At 42.6% G+C, this 23,661-nt stretch overlaps 1 protein-coding gene across 2 annotated transcripts in view; it reads left to right on the top strand.

Annotated features, from left to right (window-relative positions):
- Positions 1-8,579: 8,579 nt before the first annotated feature.
- GML (glycosylphosphatidylinositol anchored molecule like) overlaps positions 8,580-23,661 on the top strand; it is a 28,255-nt gene continuing 13,173 nt past the window's right edge. The window contains exon 1 of one of the 2 annotated variants that reach the window (XM_019973683.2): positions 8,580-8,709. The gene's annotated coding sequence lies outside the window, so the exon portion shown is untranslated. The remainder of the gene's footprint in view (positions 8,710-23,661) is intronic. The other variant, XM_070802308.1, reaches the window with a different exon arrangement.

Here is a 23,661-nt window from a genome sequence, read left to right as displayed (position 1 = left end):
ACTCTTGTCCTGTGCTTCAAGCCTTTCCCTGGGAAGTGGGGCCAGCAGACCTTAGGCTCAGTGGCTTGGCCCCAAGCCTCCCCTGGCAGCACTGTACTGGCTTCCGTGCTCCCTCCTCCCTGCTCCTGGTCGCACCTTGCTTCCTGGTCCTGAAGACATCCTGCCCTTTTACAAGCACAGAAGTGCACTTTCTACATGTTCTGGATTGTGTAGAGTTGCTGGAGTGGGGGGATTTTCAGAGTATTAGCTTGAACCTTGCTCGAACCCGAGGACCCTCAGTGGCTCATTTAAGCAGACAGCTGGTGTCTGGAAGCTTTCTGTCTGTGGCTGCCCTGGGGGATGACTGAGCATCCCACAGCTGTCAAGTCTCCACAAGTGTTCCTCAGCTTTCTTGTGGGAGGAGTTGCCTACCTTGCAGGAGGGGTCTTAGGTGCTTGTAGAACCCTGGACACCAGTTGGATTGCGGGCCAGTTTCAAATGGCTAAGTATCCCCTTTCATTGATGACTTAACAGGTGCTTCTGGGACTCTTTATGTGTCAGGCACTGTGCCATACGTTACTGAATAGGACAGGTATTTGACCTCAGTGGGATTATATCCTATGAGTCTCACTATAGAAAGGGGTATTTATTTCAATCTTTTTCATAATGTCAAAAACGTATGCAACACAATTTTCTTTCAAGAGGAGGATTGTTCTCTTTTGTACGTCTTGTCATGAGAACCCTAGCCATCTGTGAAATGGGAAAGTGAGGTACTTCTATATGCAGTTGTATAGGATGATGCTCACCAGGTATCAACTAAGAAGGCAAGGCACAGAGTTCTTCCAGTGTCTGGATGTGCCCACATGTTGCAGATGCACCTGCAGCCCCACACAGACATGCAACCATCGTGGAAACCTGTATCCTACTGTATTTTAGGCAGCACATTAACAGTGAAGAGAAACAGCAAAAAGCCTCCAGAAATCAAAGACAAATGTCCAATAGATTTGTCATGACCACACTATTATGGCAGAAAACAATAGAACAGAATACATGAGGTGTTTTGGGAAAATGGCCATCAATATAGGATTTCAATCTGTTCCGTGTCCATTCGAAAACAGCAGCTAAGTGAAACGTTTTCCAAGAAACCACGAGTGACAAGAGCAGACCTTCACTGAAAGAGCTCCCCAAGACTTGCTTCAGAGAAGGAACGTGGACCCAAGACAGAGATGAGGGATTTGAGGTGGGAGTGTGAGCAAGAAGCTGGTACAATCACATGGCTACATTGGCATCAGCACTGCCTGTGCGCAGGCCCCTTGGCACAGGTCCTGTGAGGGGCAGGGATGTGAGCCCTGTCCCCTCAGGACTTAGCACTGAAATATTTGGGACATTCCCAAGACAGCTCCCTACAGTAATATGTATTCTGCCTCAGCTCTCATAACCAGCCCCTCTGAATGCTCAGCACGTGCCACGCCCCTTTTATACCCAGCACCAGGTACTCCTGGACCACGGTGGATGCCTGCAAGTATGGCCCTGCCTCCTTGCAGCCACACACTTCACTGCTGGGAAGACCCTGGCACCTGAATCTCCCTTTCAGTGATGACCTTGGAAGAGCAGTGAAAAGCGTGTGAGCCTGGAAAAGCAGTGGGACTCCTTCAGGTGCTCTGGATTTTCCTTACTCTGCAGGGACAAGGAAAAACAACAGCATAGTCTTGGTAGTGTGGCAATAACACATCAACTGCTAGCAGGCGGGGGCACTTCCCTGGGACCTGCTCTGTATTTTGTATTAGTCCCATCCAGTCGCTGTGAGTGTGGCGCTGTCGCCATTCCAACTTGTCCATCGGCATAGGGGAGCCCAGAAAACGAGGGTCTTTGTCTGAGGATTCAGGCTACTCCACAAGACAGAGGGTATTGGAACCCTTGTCCCCGGGACCACAGGGCCTGAGCTCCACCCAGCCTTGCCCACAGTGCCTAGCAGGGGAGAGGCTTCCTGTGTGTGGAGGGTCAGAGGTCAGGGAGCATGAGGAGGAACAGTCCTGGGGAAGCTGTCCCCAGGAAGACAGGCTGAAGGACAGCTAGGACCAAATCTGGAATTTGGTGAATCTAGAGGCTGAGTCCAGCATTCCATCTGTGCCTCAGCAGCTGAAAGAGAGGCATCCAGGCTCCCCAGGTCCCAGCAAAAAGGATGCTGCCCACACGATTACACTTCTCCCTGAAGGCTGGCAGCACCCCACACACACGCACAAGGAGAGTCCTGACACCGCCCACACCACGCTCAAGGGCGCTGTGCTGGGAGGATAGGCAGGGATCACTGGTAGCAAAGTCTCAAGCAACAGAGATGGCCACTGGCCTCAGCGCCTCCATCCCTGGAACCCTTTAGGTGCACCTTCAGCTTCTCACACTGGGTGGAGGCTCCAGGTGGCCCTCATCATGGGTCTGGAGCTCAGGAATACAACACTCACGGCCCTCCTTCCAACACCTGCCACACAGCCATCACCCCGAATCCTCCCCTTCAGGCCTCACCCCTCAGGCCTCCTTCCCCTGAGATCTGGGACAGCAGCCAGCACCAAAGCCCAGATCTGCCTGGAAAGCAAGTGCTCACACCCCGCAGGACATGGGGCAGCACGCCTCACCCAACACAAGCCCCTGCAACCCTGACCAAAATGCCCCATGGCAGATACCATCAGGTTGAAGACACAGCTGTGGGCAGGACTGACCTGGTCTCTGCTGAGGTGGTGCGCCTGGCTGGGGCTTGCCTAGTCATCACGGAAGATTCCAGAAGGACCCAGACTGATCTCTGTGGGAGGAGGGAAAGACACCCACGAATCAGCAGCCCTCTACTGGGGAAGGAGTGAACCCTAATCACAGGGAGCCAGATGAGCACGAGGGGCCCTGGTGTTCCAGAACAGTCCAGGCCAGGCACTGGCCTTGGTACAGGAGAAGGACAGGGTGTCCTCACAGTTCCCCACAAAGTGACCTCCCCATCTTGGGACACAGAAGTGCCTGTCCTCACTGAGACACTGGCCGGGCATGGCAGATGAGGCAACATGGACACCCTCTGGGGACCTCAGCCCTGTGGCCACCACTCTGTCCGCCTTGGAGTAGGTTTCAAAGAGGGTGACCAATGCACTCTTTTAGAGACTGGTGACCTGATGCCCACCTGGCTTTGATATGGAGCTCAGAATCCAGTGCAGCCAAGAGACTCAAAGTACTAAGTAAGAAATGTGCCTCTCATCGTTCCCCGCCCCGCCCCACCACCGCCTCCTGCAAAGCATGTGATGCCAGTGGCTCCCCTAGTCAGAGGATAGCTTCTGACCTACTTCCTGATAAATAGCATGTGCTGCATGCTGCAGACACCTCTGAGCACTTTGCAGACACTGACTCCTGTCTTCCCTTCAACCCCGCTGCTCTCCACTTGATGGGAGCAGCTGGGGCCTCCAGTCATGCAACTTGCTAAGGCTGCACAGGCGGTAATCAATCATATTTCTCTTCACTTGTAGTGACAAATCTGAACATAAAATAAAGAAATCTATTCCATCTACAAGACTGTCAAAAAGAGTGAAACAGGGAGGAATTCGTTAAGCAACAGATGTTGAAGATCTGTACTTAGAAAACCACAAAGGGCCATTGAAGAAATGAAAGGAGATATTTAGAGTTTTAAAGCATTCTGCATCCATGGATCAGAAGAGATAGATCACTACGATGACAATATTCCTCATGTCAGTCTCTAGATTTGATGTAATCTCTATGAAATTCCAGCTGCTTCTTTGTAGAAAGTGCCAAGTTGATTCTAAAATTCACATGGAAAGGCAGGAACCTAGATAGCCAGTGTATTCTTTTAAAAAACAACATGGTAGAAGGACTCATGTTTGTCGATTTCTAAGCTTACTGCAAAGCTGTATCATTCAAGACTGGATGGTACTGGCACAAGGACAGACAGACTAATGGACTTGAACTGAGCATCCAGAAATGAAATGATGTGTCTGTGGTCACTTGAATTTTTACAAAGGTGCCAAGACCCTCCAATATGGACCATTTATTTTTCAAGGAATGTTGTTTAGACAACTTTATAGCCACTTGGGAAAAAACGAAATTGGGCCTTTACCTCACCCAGACCATATACAAAAACCAACTCAAATGCCCCAGAGATTTAATCATAAGAGTTAAAATTGTAAAACCCTTAGAACAATACATAAAAATTATTCTTCACGACCCTGGATTTGGCAAAAGATCCTTAAACATTACAGCAAGGGCATGAGCTCCTAAAGAAAAACTCGATAATTTGGATTTCATCAAAATTTAATAAAGTTCGGTCTTCAGAGGACACGTCCAAGAGAGTGAAAAGACAATCCACAGACGAGGAGGAAGTGTTTGCAAATCGTATGTCTGATTAGATGCTTGCTTTCTGAATATGTACAGCATGCTCATGCTAGAAGGCATAAAGCTTTTAGAGGAAAACATAGGCTGTATACACTTTGATATACATCACTGCAAGATCCTGTTTAACTCACCTCCTAGATTAATGAAAATGGAAACAAAAATAAACAAATAGGACTTCATTAAACTTAAAAGGTTTTTCAAAGCAAAGGAAAAAAATAAGCAAGATCAGAAGACAGCCCTTAGGATGGGAGAAAATAATTGCAAATAAAACAATTGACAAAGGATTAATCTCCAAAATATACAAGTAGCTCATGCATCTCAATACAAGAAAAACAAACAACCCAATCAAACAAATGGGTGGAAGACCTAAATAGACATTTCTCCAAAGAAGATGTACAGATGGCCAACAAACACATGAAAAGATGCTCAACTATTAGAGAAATGCAAATCAAAACTACAAAGAGGTAAAAACCTCACATGGGTCAAAATAGCCATCATTAAAAAATCTACAAACAAAAATGCTAGAGAGGGTGTGGAGAAAATGGAACTCTCTTGCACTGTTAGTGGGAATGTAAATTGATACAGCCACTATGGAGAAAAGTACAGAGATTCCTTTAAAAATTAGAAAAGAACTACTCTATGAGCCAACAATCCCACTACTGGGCATATACCCTGAGAAAACCATAATTGAGAGAGACATATACACCCAAACATTCATTGCAGCGCTTTTTATAATAGCTAGAACATGGAAGCAACTTAGATGTTCATCAACAGATGAATGAATACAGAAATTGTGGTACATATACAGTGGGATAGTACTCAGCTATAAAAAAGGATACATTTGAGTCAGTCCTAATGAGTTGGATGAACATAGAACCTATTGTACAGAGTGAGGTAAGTCAGAAAGAGAAAGACAAGTACTATATACTGACATCAGTGTGTGGAATCTAGAAAGATGGCACTGATGGATCTATTCACAGGGCAGCAGTGGAGACGCAGATATCGAGAACAGACTTGCGGACACAGTGTGGGAAGGAGGGTGGGACGAGTTGAGAGTAGCATGGAAACATATACATTACTATGTATAAAATAGATAGGCAGTGGGAATTTGCTGTGCGACACAGGCAGCTCAACCCAGGGACCTCAACCCAGTGCTCTGTGACAACCTAGAGGGGTGGGATGTGATGGGAAATGGGGAGGAGGGACAAGAGGGACGGGACACATGTATACCTGTGACTGATTCACGTAGATGTGTGGCAGAAACCAGCACAATATAAAGTAATCAACCTCCAATTAAAAGAAAAAGTTTTAAAAAAAGAATGCTCAAAACTCGATCATAAAAAGACAACAATTTTTAATTGGGCAAAGCATTTGAATGGATATGTCTCCAAGGAAGATGCACTCACAGATGACCAACACACATGTGAAAAGATGTGCCACTTCATGAGCCATCAGCAAAATGCAAATCAAACCACAATGAAATGCTACTGCACACTCACTGGGAGGGCTAGAATCATAAAAAATCAGAAAATAACAAGTACTGCTGAGGATGTGGTGAAACCAGAGCCCTCATGCACTGCTGGTGGGGACGCAAAATGGTGAAGCCACTTTGGGAGCAGCCTGACAGTTCTTCCAATGGTTAGAGAGTGGTGGTAGGACCCACAACTCCTCTACTAGGCATTTTCCCAGGAGAGGTAAAAACGTAGCTCCACAGAAAGATATTTATGTAGATGCTGACAGCAGTATTATCTGTAATGACCAAAGGTGAAAACAATCCAAAAGTCTATCAGCTGATGAACAGATAAACAAAATGAGGTGTAATGACACAATGAAATATTATTAAGCAAGGAAAAGGAAATTCTGAAACACCACAACACAGATGAAGCTGGAAAGCACTGCAACAAGCTAAAAAAGCCAGGGTTATACAATTCCATTGACAGAAAATGTTCAGAATAGGGGACAGAAAGTACACTTGTGGTTGCCTAGTGCTGGGGGTGGGGTGAGGCTGGGCAGTGTAAAGGGATAACCGTGAATGGCTATGGGGTTTCAGTTCAAGGTTAAGTCATTATTGGACTATAGCGATGGTTGGCATAGCTGTGAATATAACAAAAATTATTGACCTGTGCACATTAAATGAGTGAATCCCATGGTATATAAATTAATATCTCAGTAAATTTATTTAGACACACAAATAAACAAGGTAACGACACATGTTACAACATGGAGGAAACTTGAAATATGACACCAAGTGAAGCAGCCAGGCACAAAAGGCCAAATAACGTAGGAGACCTTTTCTTTGAAATATCTAGAGTGATGGGTGATTTTGTGTGTCAATTTACCTAAGCTATGGTGTTCAAATTCTTGGCCAAACACCAATCTAGATCTTGCTATGAAGAGATTTTTCAATGTGATGAGCTCTTTCATCAAGAGACTTTGAGTAAAGCCAATTATCCTCCATAAAGTGGGTGGGCCTCATCTAATCAGTTGGAAGTCTAAAGAGTAAAGGTCCAGAATCTCCAGGGTAGAAGAAATTCTCCTTGGAAGACTATGGCACAGACCCCTGCCTGAGTTTCAAGCCTTCAGCCTTGTGGAATTCAGGCTCAAGGCTGCAAGAGAGCTCTTTGCTGAATTTCTGCCAGCCTGCCCGACAGATTCTAAACCTACCAGAGCCTACAACTATAAGAACCAATTCCTGAAAACAGTTGTCTCCTTCAAAGGTCTTCTTTTTCTCTCTCCTGTCATCACTCTCTCCCTCCCTTCCTCCCTGCATCAGAAAGCCTGTAACTGAACATTCATGCTTTCTGACTTTGCTTTTCTTCTCTATTGGTCTATTTTTCCACCCTTAGCCCAACACCACACTCTCTTAATAAAGGAGAAGGCATAAATGCTCTTGGCAGTTGAGAGAGCAAGTCCTCCAGCATTTTCCTTCTCATAGTAGATTGCATTTGCTACTCCTAGCCCTTTTCATTTTCATAAACATTTGAAATCAACTTCATGCACATCCACAAACACCCAGACACACAACACACACACACACACACACAAAATACACATGTGCACACACGTGCCCACACCACCAGCTGAGATGTGGACTGAATTTCATTTAACTTGTAGATTAATCTTCACTCTGTTGGGAATCAGCATTCATAAACTTGGTGTATCCTTACTGTCTTAAGGATTTAATTTCAATAGAAAACCTGGTTCATAGGTTTTTCAGAAAGATTCAGGGTATTTTAGTCTCCTGATCTCACTGAGTCAGTTAAAGTTCACAGTGTTTTTCAGGTTTTAGTCATTTCATCAAGATTGTGACATTTGTCACATTTATAACATTTGACTTTTCACAAATAAATAATAAACTCAGGGAAAGGGCTAATCGATGCCTCCCATTCCATTTCTGATATCGGTTTTGAGAATTTTATTTTTCTTATTTGGTGGCTCTTTTTCTGTTTTACCATACTATGATTCCCTCCTATATAACCAACTTCTCTTTATATTTCCTTTGTCATTTCTTTGGGTGGATAATCTATTCTTTTCCTAACCTCTTGAACACGACTGAGCAACTTCACTTTCACTTTTCACTTTCATGCATTGGAGAAGGAAATGGCAACCAACTCCAGTGTTCTTGCCTAGAGAATCCCAGGGATGGGGGAGCCTGGTGGGCTGCCATCTATGGGGTCGCACAGAGTCAGACACGACTGAAGCAACTTAGCAGCAGCAACAACCTCTTGAATGGAACTTGAGAAAAATTTCACCCTTTTCTCTCTTCTGCTAGATGCCTGTGATGTGATATATTTTCACTAAGCACCTTTTCCGCTCCTTTCCCTGCACTTTTAACTTGTGATCACCTCACAATCCTTTAGACTTTACTGTTATCCAATATGCACTGGGGCCTCTCTTCTGAGTAATTAGTTTAGGACTAGGTACCAAGAATTTGGGGATTTGCTGGTTAACTCTCAAGTAATAGATTCTCCCTCAGTTTCACTCTAACAGAGAAGGAACGCTAGTACTGTCAGTCACGGAGACTTGTGAAGCTGGGGTATGTCACGGCATGAACCTGCCCCGCCACCCCTGCTCCTGCCCAGACCTCCTGGAACCATCTCCCCGCTCCGTGTCCTCTAACACTTTCAGGCATCGACCTTCGCGAGGCGCTCTGACGAAGAGTGCCCCTGGGGGCGCTCCGAGCGCGGAGAAACCTTCTGGAAGCCGCGCAAAGCCCGTTGGGAGACGCCGCTCAGCTTCCGGGTGGAGGGTGGGTGCCGAGCCTGGGAGGCCTGTCCTCACACACCCGCGGCGGTCGCACTACCTATAGCCTGTGGAACCCCTTGGAGGTCGTGTCCGGGAAGGTGCCAGAAGGTTTGGACAAGACGAGGGTGGGGTCGAGAGGCAGTGGAAAGGAAATTCCACGGTCTGGCTGGGACACGGGGGCGGGGAAGTTCCACGGTTCTTGGCAGGACGCGCGTGTCAGGGAAGATTCCAGAAGGTCTTCGCTGAGCACGGGGACTGAGGGTTCCAGAAGGTCTGCCGGCACATGGGATGCCCCCGGGGAACGTTGGGGACGCCTGGGAAGGACATGGAGCACGGAGACGTTTCTAGCAGCACACGACAGTTGTAGCCCAGAACAAGACGACGGGTGGAGAGTGAAGTCAGGGGCTTGTGGAGGAGATAGGTGTCCGGAGCTCTGGGCCAGACACGGGGAGTGTTGACGCTTCTGGCAGGTTGGGCAAGGAACGGGAGGTGGGGGCTGTGCAGAGGCCCGGAGTCGGCCTGAGAGCAGTGTTGGCAGATTCTGGGATTTGGCCCTGGGCCCTAGAACAAGGATGCGGGATCCTGCTGGCGCCACTCACACCGCAGAACCCCAAAGCACCCGGCGCCCATGGGGTGCCCCAGTCCATCTAGCAGCCTCGGCCCTGGGTACAGGAACCTCCACCTGGCACATAGCACTCCCTCCCCTTTGCGTTCTCGGCTGATTTTGCTTTAGGTCCTTCGTTTCGGGTTGAATTGGCCGTCACTTTCTTGGGTTTGGAGATGGAATACGGGACCCCGGGTCTGCAGCATTTCTGATGGATGCTTGTCTCCCTACTTTTCCTGCCGGGTCTTGAGGCTGTTTAGGTCTGGTTTTGTTTTGTAATATTTTTATTATCGTGGCGCCCAAAATAGGTTGTGTTTTCTACGGGGAATGAAGGGGGTGGGAAGTAGGGAGGGCATTATTATTTTGGAACTGTGTTCTTAATTTGCAGACAGGGGAGGTGACTCCTATCTTGCTTAATATCCCTGTAGTTAGGAATGGTACTCTGATTGAGGTTCACGGTCCCTTATGGACATGAAATCACCATCCTCCTCCATCTCTTACGGTCTCTTTTCCTGTTATCTTTTTTGCCTTCAAGTTCACACTGACTAATGCGAATGAGCCGTTTCCACATCTCGGTTCTATTACACCGTCTGCTTCGGGCTCTAGTTTCACGTGCTTTATTTCTAACTGGGATGTGCAGCTAACATGTCTTGTAGTGGGACCTGCCGGTAAGTAGACAGGGGAAGTCTTCTTGTGTTGAAGCATATTCATTTTACCTTCATTTTTGAAGTATCATTTCCCTTCATTAGAGTAGAGGTCCTGGTGCACAGTGTCTTCACTCTACAGCATTTGGAAGCGATTGTCCCTGAGGATTGTGGCAAGACCAGACATGGCTGCTGCCCGGAGGTACTGCCTGGGTATCCTCTGGCTCACGTTCACATTGTCCCTGACTAAGAATCGTTTTCCACTGTTCAGCTGTGGTCCGTCTAAGATTGATCTTCCTTGTGTGAGATTTCCTATTGACCTGCCACACTGAACTTTCTGGGCTGTGGGCTGATGGCCCAAGTCATCTTGGGAAATTGTCGTGTCTGGCATTATTTCTTCAGACACTGGCGCTCTCTCTTTCCTCTCATTCCAGGACTCTGGTTAGGTGGATACTAGGTGTGGGACTCTGACCTATGAGTCCCGCTTTGGCTGTTCTGTTCATTCCTTTGTTTGCGTTTCTCTGGGTATCAGTTTGGATATTTTGTGTAAACCTTTCTTCACATTTCCTATTGCTCTGTTTTGTAGCATCTGCTTATCTGTTTGTCCCGTTCAGTGAGTTTTCATTTCAGATATTTTGTGTTTCTGTCTTAGGATGTTCGTTTCTTTCTCTTTCTGGAGGTTGTAATGCCTTCTAGGTTCCTTTGCCTGGTCTAATCAAGTTGATGTCAGCCCTATTAACAGAAGGAAAACCAATTTAATTTTGTATGTATGGAGGCCCCACAGCTATAGGACCTAAGAAGCAATCACAGGAAACTGTTTATGTGACCTTCTAGATAAAGGATTAATTATTTGAGAAGAATTTATAAGAAAGAGGGATTTTTCCCTGTGGTACCACATTAATGAAGAAGTAACAAAGTTTGTTTATGCCCCCATTCAGCCTCAGTATCTCCCTGTCTTCCACCATAAGGATGCTCTCCAATCCTCCTCACACAGGTGGAATACCTTCCCCTGGGAGTTTTGCCTCTTCCTTTCAGGGGAACAAAGTAGGATCAGAGCGTGTCCTCTTGTACTGGGTGTTTGTTAAGTCATATTGAAGCAAAGTAATCATTATGCAGAGTTGGTGTATTTTGTGGAGGCGTGCCTCGTGCCCTCTTAGTGTCCTCTTCAGCTTAACCTGGAATGTTCACACGTTAAAGCTGAGGTGGCAGGTGTCCCCATTTTTCATTGAATTACACGCTTAGTCTTGAACAGAGGTCAGGTAAGTAATTGTGTCTCATTCTAGGGGGCAGTGATGCAGCTGACGTTCTTAAGTTAGCCCTACATTGTGGGAGAAGCTGGGTATTTAATGAGGCATTGCCATGGAAAAAGAAGGAAGTAACGGTGAATGATGGGAGCCAGTGGTAAACCAGTTTCTGAGTGTTGAGTGCGGCCAGTATAGCAGAGCTCTCATGTCAGATTTGAAGTGTTTACCTAGAGGGCAGGTGGTGGCAAATTGACAGACTTTCCTGGTTTGCGGTTTGAAGGTCTGGAGTGATGGTCCTGAGTGGCCCACATGGCAACAGGCACCATGACTGTCTATACATGAGCTGTTGTGGTAATTGCTGAGAAGTTTAGACAGAGTTGTCCACCTGTATTGCATGGCTTTCAAAAAAGGACAGCTTTAGTTCTTAATGACCGCAAGTCAAGAGGGTGGGAAGAAAACAGGAAATTTTAGTTTGGAAGGATGTAGCCAAATTATGAGGGAACAGGACTAGAATTCAGGGTTTAGTCCAGTTTACAGTTCAGAAACATAACCTCAAAGGTAGACAGCAGAAGTAGAACCTGATATTCATTCAGCGGTATTACCAAAACATAATTTTTTCTCTCCTCGGATACCCCCATTTCTGTTGGAGACAACCATAGTGAGACTGCGTTTGCCAGTTAGTCTAGTTGCAGTCAACTTGGCTTGATCATTCCAATGAGTGCAACAAGAATCGAGGTTGACCATGTAAAATTTAAAACACTGCTGGAACTTTTCATGAGGAGTGACTGATTGGACTTCTGAAGCCCGCTCGAGGCTGAGGAGCCAGTTCAGTTATTTGCCATCAGATGTTGTCTGCAATACCTAAGGTTTGGGTGAATTTGTCCTTTCTCGAGGGTCCCATACCACCCTGAAGTTCCTGTGCTTGTCAGGAAGTGACCTTCCTTAGTGACCTGGGAGGACTGCCAGAAGCCTGTAAGCAAGCTGGGTATGTGCTCAGTCGCTCTGACACGTGCGACTCTTTGCAGTCCTGTGGACTGTGGCCCCCCAGGCTCCTCTGTTCATGGAATTTCCCAGGCAAGAATTCTGAAGTGGGTTGTCATTTCCTTCTCTGAGGGAAGCTTCCTGACTCAGGGATCAAACACACATCTCCTGCATTGGCAGGTGGATTCTTTTCCGCTGAGCCACCGAGGAAGCCTCATGATCATCTCTAGGTCCATCCATCTCTACTGCTGAAGATGGCATTATTTAGTTCTTTTTATGGCTGAGTAATATTGCATCATCTTTTTCACCTCTTCCTTTGTCAGTGGACATTTAGGCTGCTTCCATGTCTTAGCTATTGTAAATAGTACAGCAGTAATCATTGGGGTACCTGTGTGTCTTTGACTTACGAGTTTTCCCAAATCTATGCCCAGAAGAGGGATTGCAGGATGATATGCAGCTGTGATAGTCACTGTTTAAGGAACCTCCATTCTGTTCTCCCGAGTGCTTCACCAATTTACATTCCCATCAACAGTGTAGGAGGCTTCCGTTTTCTCCACAGCCTCCCCAGCATGTATTATTTGTAGATTTTTATATGATGGTCCTTCTGACGAGTGTGACGTGATATTTCTTCACTAGAGTTTTGGTTTCCATTTCTATAATAATTAGTGATACTGAACATCTTTCATGTGCCTTTTGGCCACCTTTATTTATTTTTTTTAAATGAATACCTATGTGGGTCTTCGGCCCACTTTTCATCTTTTAATATCTATATTGTGATGTTGATTCTGTTTGTACATTTTGGAGATTGACCCCTCGTCTGTCTCATTGTTTCCGAATGTTTTCTCCCATTCTCTAGATTGTCTTTTCATTTTCTTTATGGCTTCACTTGCCGCGCAAAAGCTTTTAATGTGACCTGGTTTAATTTTGTTTTATTTCCATTACTCTAGTAGACAGATCCGCAAGGGATCGCTGTGATAGATGTCAAAAGTGTCCTGCCTATGTTTTCTTCTGGAAGTTTTATAACGTCCGGTCTTATGTTTAGGTCGTGAATACATTTTGAATTTATGTTTGTATGTGGTATGAGAAATGTTCTAACTCCATTCTTTTACGTGTAACTGTCCCGTTTGCCCAGCACTGCTTAGTCAAGAGACTGTCTTTTCTCCATTTTATATTCTTGCCCCTTTCACTGTACATTAACTTACCGTAGATGCATGGCTTTATTTGGGGATTTTTATCCTTTCCCACTGATCTGTATTTCTCTCTTTCTGCCAGTACCTTACTCTCTCTGAGGACTGTATGAAGTATGGCTACAGTCTGGGAGTGTGGGAAGTCTGGGAGTGTGATTCCTCCAGCTCCACTATTCTTTCTGAAGATTGATTTGGCTGTTCCAGAACTTGTATATTTCCATGCAGATTTCAAACATTTTTTGTTCTAGTTCTCTGAGAAATACCATTAGTAATTTTATAGGAATTGTATTGAATACGTAGATGGTTCTGAGTATGAGAGATAATTTGACAATATTGATTCCTCTGAAGCAAGAACGTGGTCATATCGTTCCCTCTGTTTGTGTCATCTTTGATTTCTTCCATCAGGATCTTACAGTTTTCAAAGTAGAGGTCTTTTTTCTCCTTAGGTATGTCTATTCCTAGGGTTTTCACTCTTGTTTTCTCACTGTTATGTGATTATTTATTTCTGACTGTGCGGAGTCTTCTTTCCTGTGCAGACTTTTCTCTAGTTGCATCACGGGGGGCTGCTCTCACGTTGTGGTGCATGGCTTCTCATCACACTGGCATCTCTTCTTACAGAGCTTGGGCCCCTGGGCTGGATGAGTTCAGGAGTTGCCGCTTCTGGACTCTTGATCGCAGGCTCAGTAATTGTGGCACACACAGGCTTCGCTGTTCTGCGGCATGCGGGATCTTCCTGGACCTGGGATTGAAGTGGTGTCTCCTGCACAGGCAGGTGGACCATTTACTCTGTAAGCCACCAGGGAAGCCCTGGGGTGTCATTGTCTTTTTTTTTTTTAACTTTTTTTTTTTTATTAAAGGATAATAGCTTTACAGAATTTTGCTCTTTTCTGTCAAACCTTAACATGAATCAGCTGTCGGTTTACATATATCCCCTCCCTTTTGACACTCCCTCCCATCTCCCTCCCCATGCCACCCCTCTAGGTTGGTACAGAGCCCCTGTTTGAGTTTCCCGAGCCATACAGCAAATTCCCGTTGCCTGTCGATTTTACATATGGTAACATAAGTTTCCATGTTGATCTGTCCATACACCTCACCCTCTTCTCTCCCAATGTCTATAAGTCTATCCTCTATGTTTGTTTCTCCGTTGCTGCCCTGTAAAAAGTTCTTCAGTACCACTTTTCTAGATTCCATGTATATGTGTTAGGATAGGATACTTATCTTTCTCTTTCTGACTCACTTCACTCTGCCTAATAGATTCTGAGTTCATCCACCTCATCAGAGCTGACTCAAGTGTGTTCCTTTGAATGGCTGGATAATATTCCATTGTGTATATTTACCACAACTTCTTTATCCATTCATCTGTCGATGGACATCTAGGTTGCTTCCATGTTCTAGCTATTGTAAATAGTGCTGCAGTGAACAATGGGGTACATGTGTCTGTTTCAATTTTGGTTTCCTCAGGGTTCACGCCTGAGGAAGGAGTGGGATTGCTGGGTCATATGGTGGCTTCATTCCTAGTTTTTTAGGCAAGCTCCATACCGTCTTTCATAGTGGCTGTATCCATTTAAATGCCACCAACAGTGCAAGAGCGTTCCCTTTTCTCCACACCCTCTCCAGCATTTACTGTTTGTAGACTTTTTGACGATGGCCATTCTGAGTGGTGTGAGGTGATACCTCAGTATAGTTTTGCTTTGCCTTTCTCTTATAATGAGCGATGTTGAGCATCTTTTCATGTGTTTGTTAGCCATCTGTATGTCTTCTTTGGAGAAATGTCTGTTTAGTTCCTTTTCCCACTTTTTGATTGGGTTGTTTGTTTTTCTGGTATTGAGTTGTATGGGCTGCTTGTATGTTTTGGAAATTAATTCTTTTTCAGTTGTTTCATTTGCTGTTATTTTCTTTCCATTCTGAGGGTTGTCTTTTCACCTTGCTTATAGTTTCCTTTGCTGTGCAAAAGGTTTTATGAGGTCCCACTTGTTTACTTTTGTTTTTATTTCCGTTACTCTAGGAGGTGGGTCATAGAGGATCTTGCTTTGATTTATGTCATCGAGTGTTGTGCCTATGTTTTCCTCTAAGAGTTTTATAGTTCCTGGCCTTACATTTAGGGCTTTAATCCCTTCTGAGTGTATCTTTGTGTGTGGTGTTAGGAAGTGTGATAATCTCATTCTTTTGCATGTAGCTGTCCAGTTTTCCCAGCACCATTTATCGAAGAGGCTGTTTTGTCACCATTCTATATTCTTGCCTCCTTTGTCAAAAACTAAGGTACCCATAGGTGCATGGGTTTATTTCTGGGCTTCCTATCTTATTCCATTGGTCTGTATTTCTGTTTTTGTGCCAGTACCATACTGTCTCGATGACTGTGGCTTTGTAGTTTAATCTGAAGTCAGGAAGGTTGAATCCTCCAGCTCCATTCTTCTTTCTCAAGGCTGCTTTTGCAACTCGGGGTCTTTTGTGTTTCCGTATGAATTTGTTGTTCTAGTTCTGTGAAAAAGTGCCATTGGTGATTTGGTAGGGATTGCAGTGACTGTGTAGTTTGTGTTAGTAGTACAGTCATTTTCACAATATTGATTCTTCCTCCCCAGGAACATGAAATATCTCTCCATCTGTTGATGTCATCTTTGATTACTTTCATCAGTGTGTTACAATTTTCGGTATAGAGTTTTTTGTCTCCTTAGGTAAGTTTATTCCCAGATACTTAATTCTTTTTGTTGCAATGGTGCATGGGATTGATTCCTTAATTTCTCTTTCTGATTTTTCATTGCTAGTGTATAGAAGTGGAGTGATTTCTGTGTATTGGTTTTGTATCCTGCAACTTTGCTAAAGTCACTGATCAGCGGTAGTAGTTTTCTGATACTATCTTTAGGGTTTTCTATGTACAGTATTATGTCATCTTCAGACAGTGAGAGCTTTACTTCTCTTCATATCTGTTTCCTTTCCTTTTTTTTCCCTTCTCTGACTGCTGTAGCTAGGACTTCCAAAACTATGTTGAATAATAGTGGTGAAAGTGGGCACCCTTGTCTTGTTCCTGATCTTAGGGGAAATGCTCTCATTTTTCACCATTGAGAATAATGTTTGCTGTAGGCTAGTCATATATGGCCTTTACTATGTTGAGGTAGGTTCCTTCTGGGCCCATTTTTTGAAGAGTTTTCATCATAAATGGGTGCTGAATTTTGTCAAAGACGTTTTCTGCGTCTATTGAGATGATCATATGATTTTTGTATTTCAGTGTGTTAATATGGTGTATCACATTGATTTGCATATATTGAAGGATCTTTGCATCCCTGGAATAAACCCAGCTTGATCACAGTTTATGAGGTTTTTGATGTGTTGCTGAATTCTGTTTGCTAAAATTTTGTTGAGGATTTTTGCATCTATGTTCATCAGTGATATTGTCCTGTAGTTTTCTTATTTTGTCTTGTCTTTATCTGGTTTTGGTATCAGAGTGATGGTGGCCTCGTAGAATGAATTTGGAAGTGTTCCTTCCTCTGCAATTTTTGGAAAGTGTTTTAGAAGGATAGGCATTAGCTCTTCTCTAAATGTTTGATACATTCTGCTGTGAAGCCATCTGGCCCTGGGCCTTTGTTTTTTGGGAGATTTTTGATCACAGCTTTAGTTTTAGTGCTTGTTACTGGGTTGTTCATAATTTCTATTTCTTCTTAGTTCAGTCTTGGAAGATTGAAGTTTTCTAAGAATCTGTCCGTTTCTTCCAGGTTATCCATTTTATTGCCATATAGTTGTTCATAATAGTCTCTTATAATCCTTTGTATTTCTGCATTGTCTGTTATAACCTCTGTTTTTTTTTCATTTCTAATCTTATTGATTTGATTCTTCTCTTTTTCTTTCTTCTTGAATCTGGCTAAAGGTTTCTGAATTCTGTTTATCTTCTCAAAGAACCATCTTTTAGTTTTGTTAATCTTTACTCTTGTTTCTTTCATTTCGTTTTCATTTATTTCTGCTCAGATCTTTATGATTTCTTTCCTTCGACTAATTCCTGGGGGCGGGGGTTGTTCTTCTTTTTCCAGTTGTCTTAGGTGTAAATTTAGTTTGTCTATTCGAGGTTTTTCTTGTTTCTTGAGGTAGAATTGTATTGCTATAAACTTCCCTATTAGAACTGCTTTTGCTGCATCCCACAGGTTTTGAGTTGTGTCTTCAATTGTCATTTGTTTCCAGAAATTTTTTGATTTCCCTTTTGATTTCTTCAGTAACCTGCTGGTTATCTAGAAACGTGTTGTTCAGCTCCGAGTGTTTGTGTTTCTTATAGTTTTTTTTTCTTTTTGTAATTGATATCTAGTCAAGCGTCCTGGAGAATGTTCTATGTGTCCTTGAGAAGAAGGTGTGCTCTTCTGCATTTGGATGGAATGTCCTGAAGATATCAAGGAGGTCCATCTCATCTAATGTATAATTTAAAACTTGTGTTTCCCTATTAATTTTCTGTTTCAATGATCTTTCCATTGGTGAGAGTGGGGTGTTAAAGTTTCCTAGTATTCTTGTGTTCCTGTCAATTTCTCTTTTATGTCTGTTAGTGTTTGTCTTATGTATTGAGGTGCTCTTATGTTGAATGCATAGATATTTACAATTGTTATGTCTTCCTCTTGGATTGAGCCCTTGATCACTATGTAGTGTCCTTCTTTATCTCTTGTAATCCTCTTTAATTTAAAGTCTATTTTGTCTGACATGAGGATTGCTACTCCAGCTTTCTTTTGCTTCCCATTTGCATGGACTATAGCTTTCCATCCTCTCCCTTTCAGTCTATATGTGTCTTTAGGTCTGAAGTGGGTTTCTTGTGGACGGCATATATATGGGTTTTGCTTTTGTGCCCATTCAGCCAGTCCGTATCCTTTGGTTGGAGCATTTAGTCCATTTACATTTAAAGTAATTATTGATATATATGTTCCTATTGCCATTTTCTTAATTGTTTGGGACTTTGTAGATCTTTTTTCCTCTTTTGCATTTCTTGGCTATATAAGTCCCTTTAACGTTTGTTGTAAAGCTGGTCTGATGGTACTGATTTCTGTTAAGAAATGAGATCCTTGCTGGTTGGGTAATCTTGGTCGTAGATTATTTTCCTTTCAGTACTTGAAATATATCCTGCCATTCCCTTCTGGCCTTCGGAGTTTCTGCTGAACAATCAGCTGTTAAGCGTATGGGGTTTCCTTTGTATGTTACTTGTTGCTTCTCCCTTGCTGCATTTAATATGCATTCTTTGTGTTTAGTCTTTGTTAGTTTGATTAGTATGTGTCTTGGCATGTTTCTACTTGGGTTTACCCTGTATGGGACTCTGTGCCTCTTGGACTTGATTGACTATTTCGTTTTCCGTGTTGGGAAAATTTTCAAGTATAATCTCTTCAAAAATTTTCTCATATCCTTTCTTTTTCTCTTCTTCTTCTGGGACCCCTATAATTCGAATGCTGGTGAGTTGAATATTGTCCCACAGGTGTCTGACACTGTCGTCAGTGGTTTTCATTCTTTTTACTTTATTCTGCTCTTCAGAAGTTATTTCCACCATTTTATGTTCCAGCTCACTGATTCGTTCTTCTGCATCAGATATTCTGCTATTGATTCCTTCTAGAATACTTTTAAAATCAGTAATTGTGTTGTTTGCCTCTGTGTGTTTATTCTTTAATTCTTCTAGGTCTTTGTTGATTGAATCTTGCATTTTCTCCATTGTGTCTTCAAGGTTTTTGATCATCTTTACTATCATTATTTGTAATTCTTTTTCAGGTAGTTTGCCTAGTTCTTCTCCATTTATTTGGACTTCTGTGTTTCTAGGTTGTTCTTTCATATGTGTAGTATTTCTCTGCCTTTTCATTACTTTTTAAAATTTATTGTGTTTGAGGTCTCCTTTTCCCAGGCTTCAAGGTTGAATTCTTTCTTCCTTTTCATTTCTGCCTTCCTAAGGTTGGTCCAGTGGTTTGTGTAAGCTTTTCTTGGGGTGAGATTTGTGCTGAGTTTTTGTTTGTTTGTTTTTCCTCTGATGGGCAAGGCTGAGTGAAGTGGTAATCCTGTCTGCTGATGATTGGGTTTGTATTTCTGTTTTGTTCATTATTTAGATGAGACATGTTGCCCAGGGTGCTACTAGTGGTTGGGTGATGCTGGGTCTTGTATTCAAGACCTTTTGTTTCTTTTGTGTGACTTTTCACCATTTGATACTCCCTTGGGCTAGTTCTCTGGTAGTCTAGGGTCTTGGAGTCAGTGCTCCCACTCCAAAGGCTCAAGGCTTGATCTCTGGTCAGGAACAAGATTCCGCAAGTGGTTTGTTATGGCATTCAGTGGGATTAAAACAAATATCCCAAAACAAGAAACCAAAGATGAACCCCACACAAATGGGGTTTGGCAGTTACAAAATCAGGCAAATAAGGATTAAAATATGGAATGTACACACATACACCCATGAGCTAATGAAAATAGTCCAGCAAAAATAAAGTACAGTAGATTAACCTGGCAAACAAAGGAAATTAAAAATTATATTTAGCAGTTAAGAACAAAACTAACTAGAGCACGAACTGGAAAACAAAACTAAAGCAAGGTGCCGAGTGGGGAATAAAGCAATGAAAACACAACCCACAGATATGTTGAGAGGAAAGGAAAGAAAGAAAAGAAGGAATAGTTGTGCGGAGTTAAAAAGAGGTAGATGAAGATTTACATACATTAAAGGTTAACTGCAAGGGGAACAGAATAGTCAGAAAGGCAAAGAAAGGAATACATGTAGAAAATATATGATATGTTTCAAAAATTGAAAATTGAAAATTGGAAAAAGAGGAAAGTAAAAAATCGAAGAAGAATGAAAAAGGAAAAAAATAAGGAAATCTCCACAGAACTGCAGAAGCCCATCGTAGAGGCAGAGGTTTATAACACTAAAAAGTGTGACTGAATATGCATGTATACATATACACCCATCAGTTCAGTTCAGTTCAGTCACCCAGTCGGGTCTGACTCTTCGCGACCCTGTGAACTGCAGCACGCCAGGCCTCCCTGTCCATCACCAACTCCCGAAGTTCACCCAAACTCATGTCCATTGAGTCAGTGATGCCATCCAGCCACCTCATCCTCTGTCGTCCCCTTCTCCTCCTGCCCCCAATCCCTCCCAGCATCAGAGTCTTTTCCAATGAGTCAACTCTTTGCGTGAGGTGGCCAGAGTATTGGAGTTTGAGCTTTAGCATCAGTCCTTGCAAAGAATACACAGGACTGATCTCCTTTAGAATGCACTAGTGGAACTCCCTGCAGTCCAAGGGACTCTCAAGCTTCTTCTCCAACACCACAGTTCAAAAGCATCAATTTTTCGGTGCTCACCTTTCTTCACAGTCCAACTATCACATCCATACATGACCACTGGAAAAACCATAGCCTTGACTAGACGGACTTTTGTTGGCAAAGTAATGTCTCTGCTTTGGAATATGCTATCTAGGTTGCTCATAACTTTCCTTCCAAGGAGTCAGCGTCTTTTAATTTCATGGCTGCAGTCACCATCTGCAGGGATTTTGGAGCCCCCCAAAATAAAGTCTGATACCGTTTCCACTGTTTCCCCATATACACACATAAACAAAATCAAAACAGTCCAACAAATATAAAGTACAATAGATTGACCCAGCGAACAAAAGAAACCAAAAATTATATCTACCAGAAAAAAACTAACTAGAGAACGAACTGGAAAGCAAAACTAAAGCAAGGTGCCAATTGGGGAATAAAGCAATGAAAATAAAGCTATCAAATATGTTGAGAGGAAAGAAAGAAAGAATAGATGTGCAAAGTTAAATAGAGGTAGTTGAGGAAGATTTATATACATTTAAGATGAACTTCAAGGGGGAAAGAATAGGAAAAGCAAAGGAATAATGAAAAAATAATAATAGGTTTTAAAAATTTTTTTAAAGAAAAAAACTGAAAACTCCACAGAACTGCAAAAGCCCAATGTAGAGGCAGAGGTTTATAACAACTATAAAAAAAAGTGACTGAGGAAAAAAAAAAAGCTCAACAGGTTAACCACATTTCATAGTGCAAAGAAAATGGACAACTACAGTGGTGAGGGGGGGTGGAGGGAAAGAAGAAAAATCCAAAAGAATATACAGAGGAAGTCAAAACATAAGAATAATAAATGTTTTTCCATTACTTCTTTTTCTGCTCTGATTGGTGTGGCCAAAATTTCCAAAACTATGTTGAATAGTAGTGGTGAGGGTGGGCACCTTTGTCTTGTTCCTGACTTGAGGGGAAATGCCTTCAATTTTTCACCATTGAGGATAATGTTTGCTGAGGGTTTGTCATATATAGCTTTTATTATGTTGAGGTATGTTCCTTCTATTCCTGCTTTCTGGAGGGTTTTTGTCATCAATGGATGCTGAATTTTGTCAAAGGCTTTCTCTGCATCTGTGGAGATAATTATATGGTTTTTATCTTTCAATTTGTTAATGTGGTGTATTACATTGATCTGTGGATATTGAAGATTCCTTGCATCCCTGGGATAAAGGCCACTTGGTCATGATGTATGATCTTTTTAATATGTTGTGCGATTCTGTTTGCTAGAATTTTGTTAAGGACTTTTGCAGCTATGTTCATCAGTGATATTGGCCTGTAGTTTTCTTTTCTGGTGGCATCTTTGTCGGCTTTTGGTATTAGGGTGATGGTGGCCTCATAGAATGAGTTTGGAAGTTTACCTGCCTCTGTAATTTTCTGGAAGAGTTTGAGTAGGATAGGAGTTAGTTCTTCTCTAAATTTTTGGTAGAATTCAGCTGTGAAGCCGTCTGGTCCTGGGCTTTTGTTTGTTGGAAGATTTCTGATTACAGTGTCAATTTCTGTGCCAGTGATGGGTCTGTTAAGATTTTCTAGTTCTTCCTGGTTCAGTTTTGGAAAGTTGTACTTTTCTAAGAATTTGTCCATTTCTTCCAAGTTGTCTATTTTATTTGCATATAGTTTCTGATAATAGTCTCATGATCCTTTGTATTTCAGTGTTGTCTGTTGTGATCTCTCCATTTTCATTTCTAACTTTGTGGATTTGATTTTTTTCCCTTTGTTTCTTGATGAGTCTGGCTAATGGTTTGTCAATTTTATTTATCTTCTCAAAGAACCAGCTTTTGGTTTTGTTGATTTTTGCTATGGTCTCTTTTGTTTCTTTTGCATTTATTTCTGCCCTAATTTTTAAGATTTCTTTCCTTCTACTAACCCTGGGGTTCATAATTTCTTCCTTTTCAAGTTGCTTTGGGTGTAGAGTTAGGTTATTTATTAGACTTTTTTCTTGTTTCTTGAGGTAAGCCTGTATTGCTATGAACCTTCCCCTTAGCACTGCTTTTACAGTGTCCCCTAGGTTTTGGGTTGTTGTGTTTTCATTTTCAGTCATTTCTATGCATATTTTGATTTCTTTTTGATTTCTTCTGTGATTTATTGTTTATTCAGCAGTGTGTTGTTCAGCCTCCATATGTTGGCATTTTTAATAGTTTTTCTCCTGTAATTGACAGCTAATCTTACTGCATTGTGGTCAGAAAAGATGCTTGGAATGATTTCAATTTTATTGAATTTACCAAGACTAGATTTATGGCCCAGGATGTGATCTGTCCTGGAGAAGGTTCCATGTGCGCTTGAGAAAAAGGTGAAATTCATTGTTTTGGGGTGAAGTGTCCTATAGATGTCAATTAGGTCTAACTGGTCTATTGTGTCATTTAAAGTTTGTGTTTCCCAGTTGATCTGTCCATAGGTGTGAGTGTGGTATTAAAATCTCCCACTATTATTGTGTTACTGTTAATTTCCCCTTTCATATGTGTTAGCCTTTGTCTTACATATTGCAGTGCTCCTATGTTGGGTGCATATATATTTATGATTGTTTTATCTTCCTCTTGGATCGATCCTTTGATCATTATGTACTGTCCATCTTTGTCTCGTTTCACAGCCTTTGTTTAAAGTCTGTTTTCTCTGGTATGAGTGTAGCTACTCCTGCTTTCTTTGGTCTCTGTTTGCGTGGAATATCTTTTTCCGGCCCTTCACTTTCACTCTGTGACACAGAGTGACACTCTGTGTCCCTTGTTTCGAGGTGGGTCTCTTGTAGACAACATATATAGGGGTCTTTTTTTGTATCCATTCAGCCAGTCTTTGTCTTTTGGTTGGGGCATTCAACCCATTTACATTTAAGGTAATTATTGTTAAGTATGATCCCGTTGCCATTTACTTTATTGTTTTGGGTTCGAGTTCATATACCCTTTCTGTGTTTCCTGTCTAGAGAAGATCCTTTAGCATTTGTTGGACAGCTGGTTTGGTGTTGCTGATTTCTCTCAGCTTTTGCTTGTCTGTAAAGCTTTTGATTTCTCCTTTGTATTTGAATGAGATCCTTGCTGGGTACAGTAATCTGGGCTGTAGGTTATTTTCTTTCATTACTTTAAGTATGTTCTGCCATTTTCTCCTGGCCTGAAGAGTTTCTATTGAAA

The sequence above is a fragment of the Bos indicus genome, chromosome 14 (assembly GCF_029378745.1).
Source record: "Bos indicus isolate NIAB-ARS_2022 breed Sahiwal x Tharparkar chromosome 14, NIAB-ARS_B.indTharparkar_mat_pri_1.0, whole genome shotgun sequence".
Classification (NCBI taxonomy): Eukaryota; Metazoa; Chordata; class Mammalia; order Artiodactyla; family Bovidae; genus Bos; species Bos indicus.
Note: the sequence above shows the minus strand (reverse complement) of the source record. Positions and strands in the feature narration are given on the sequence as shown.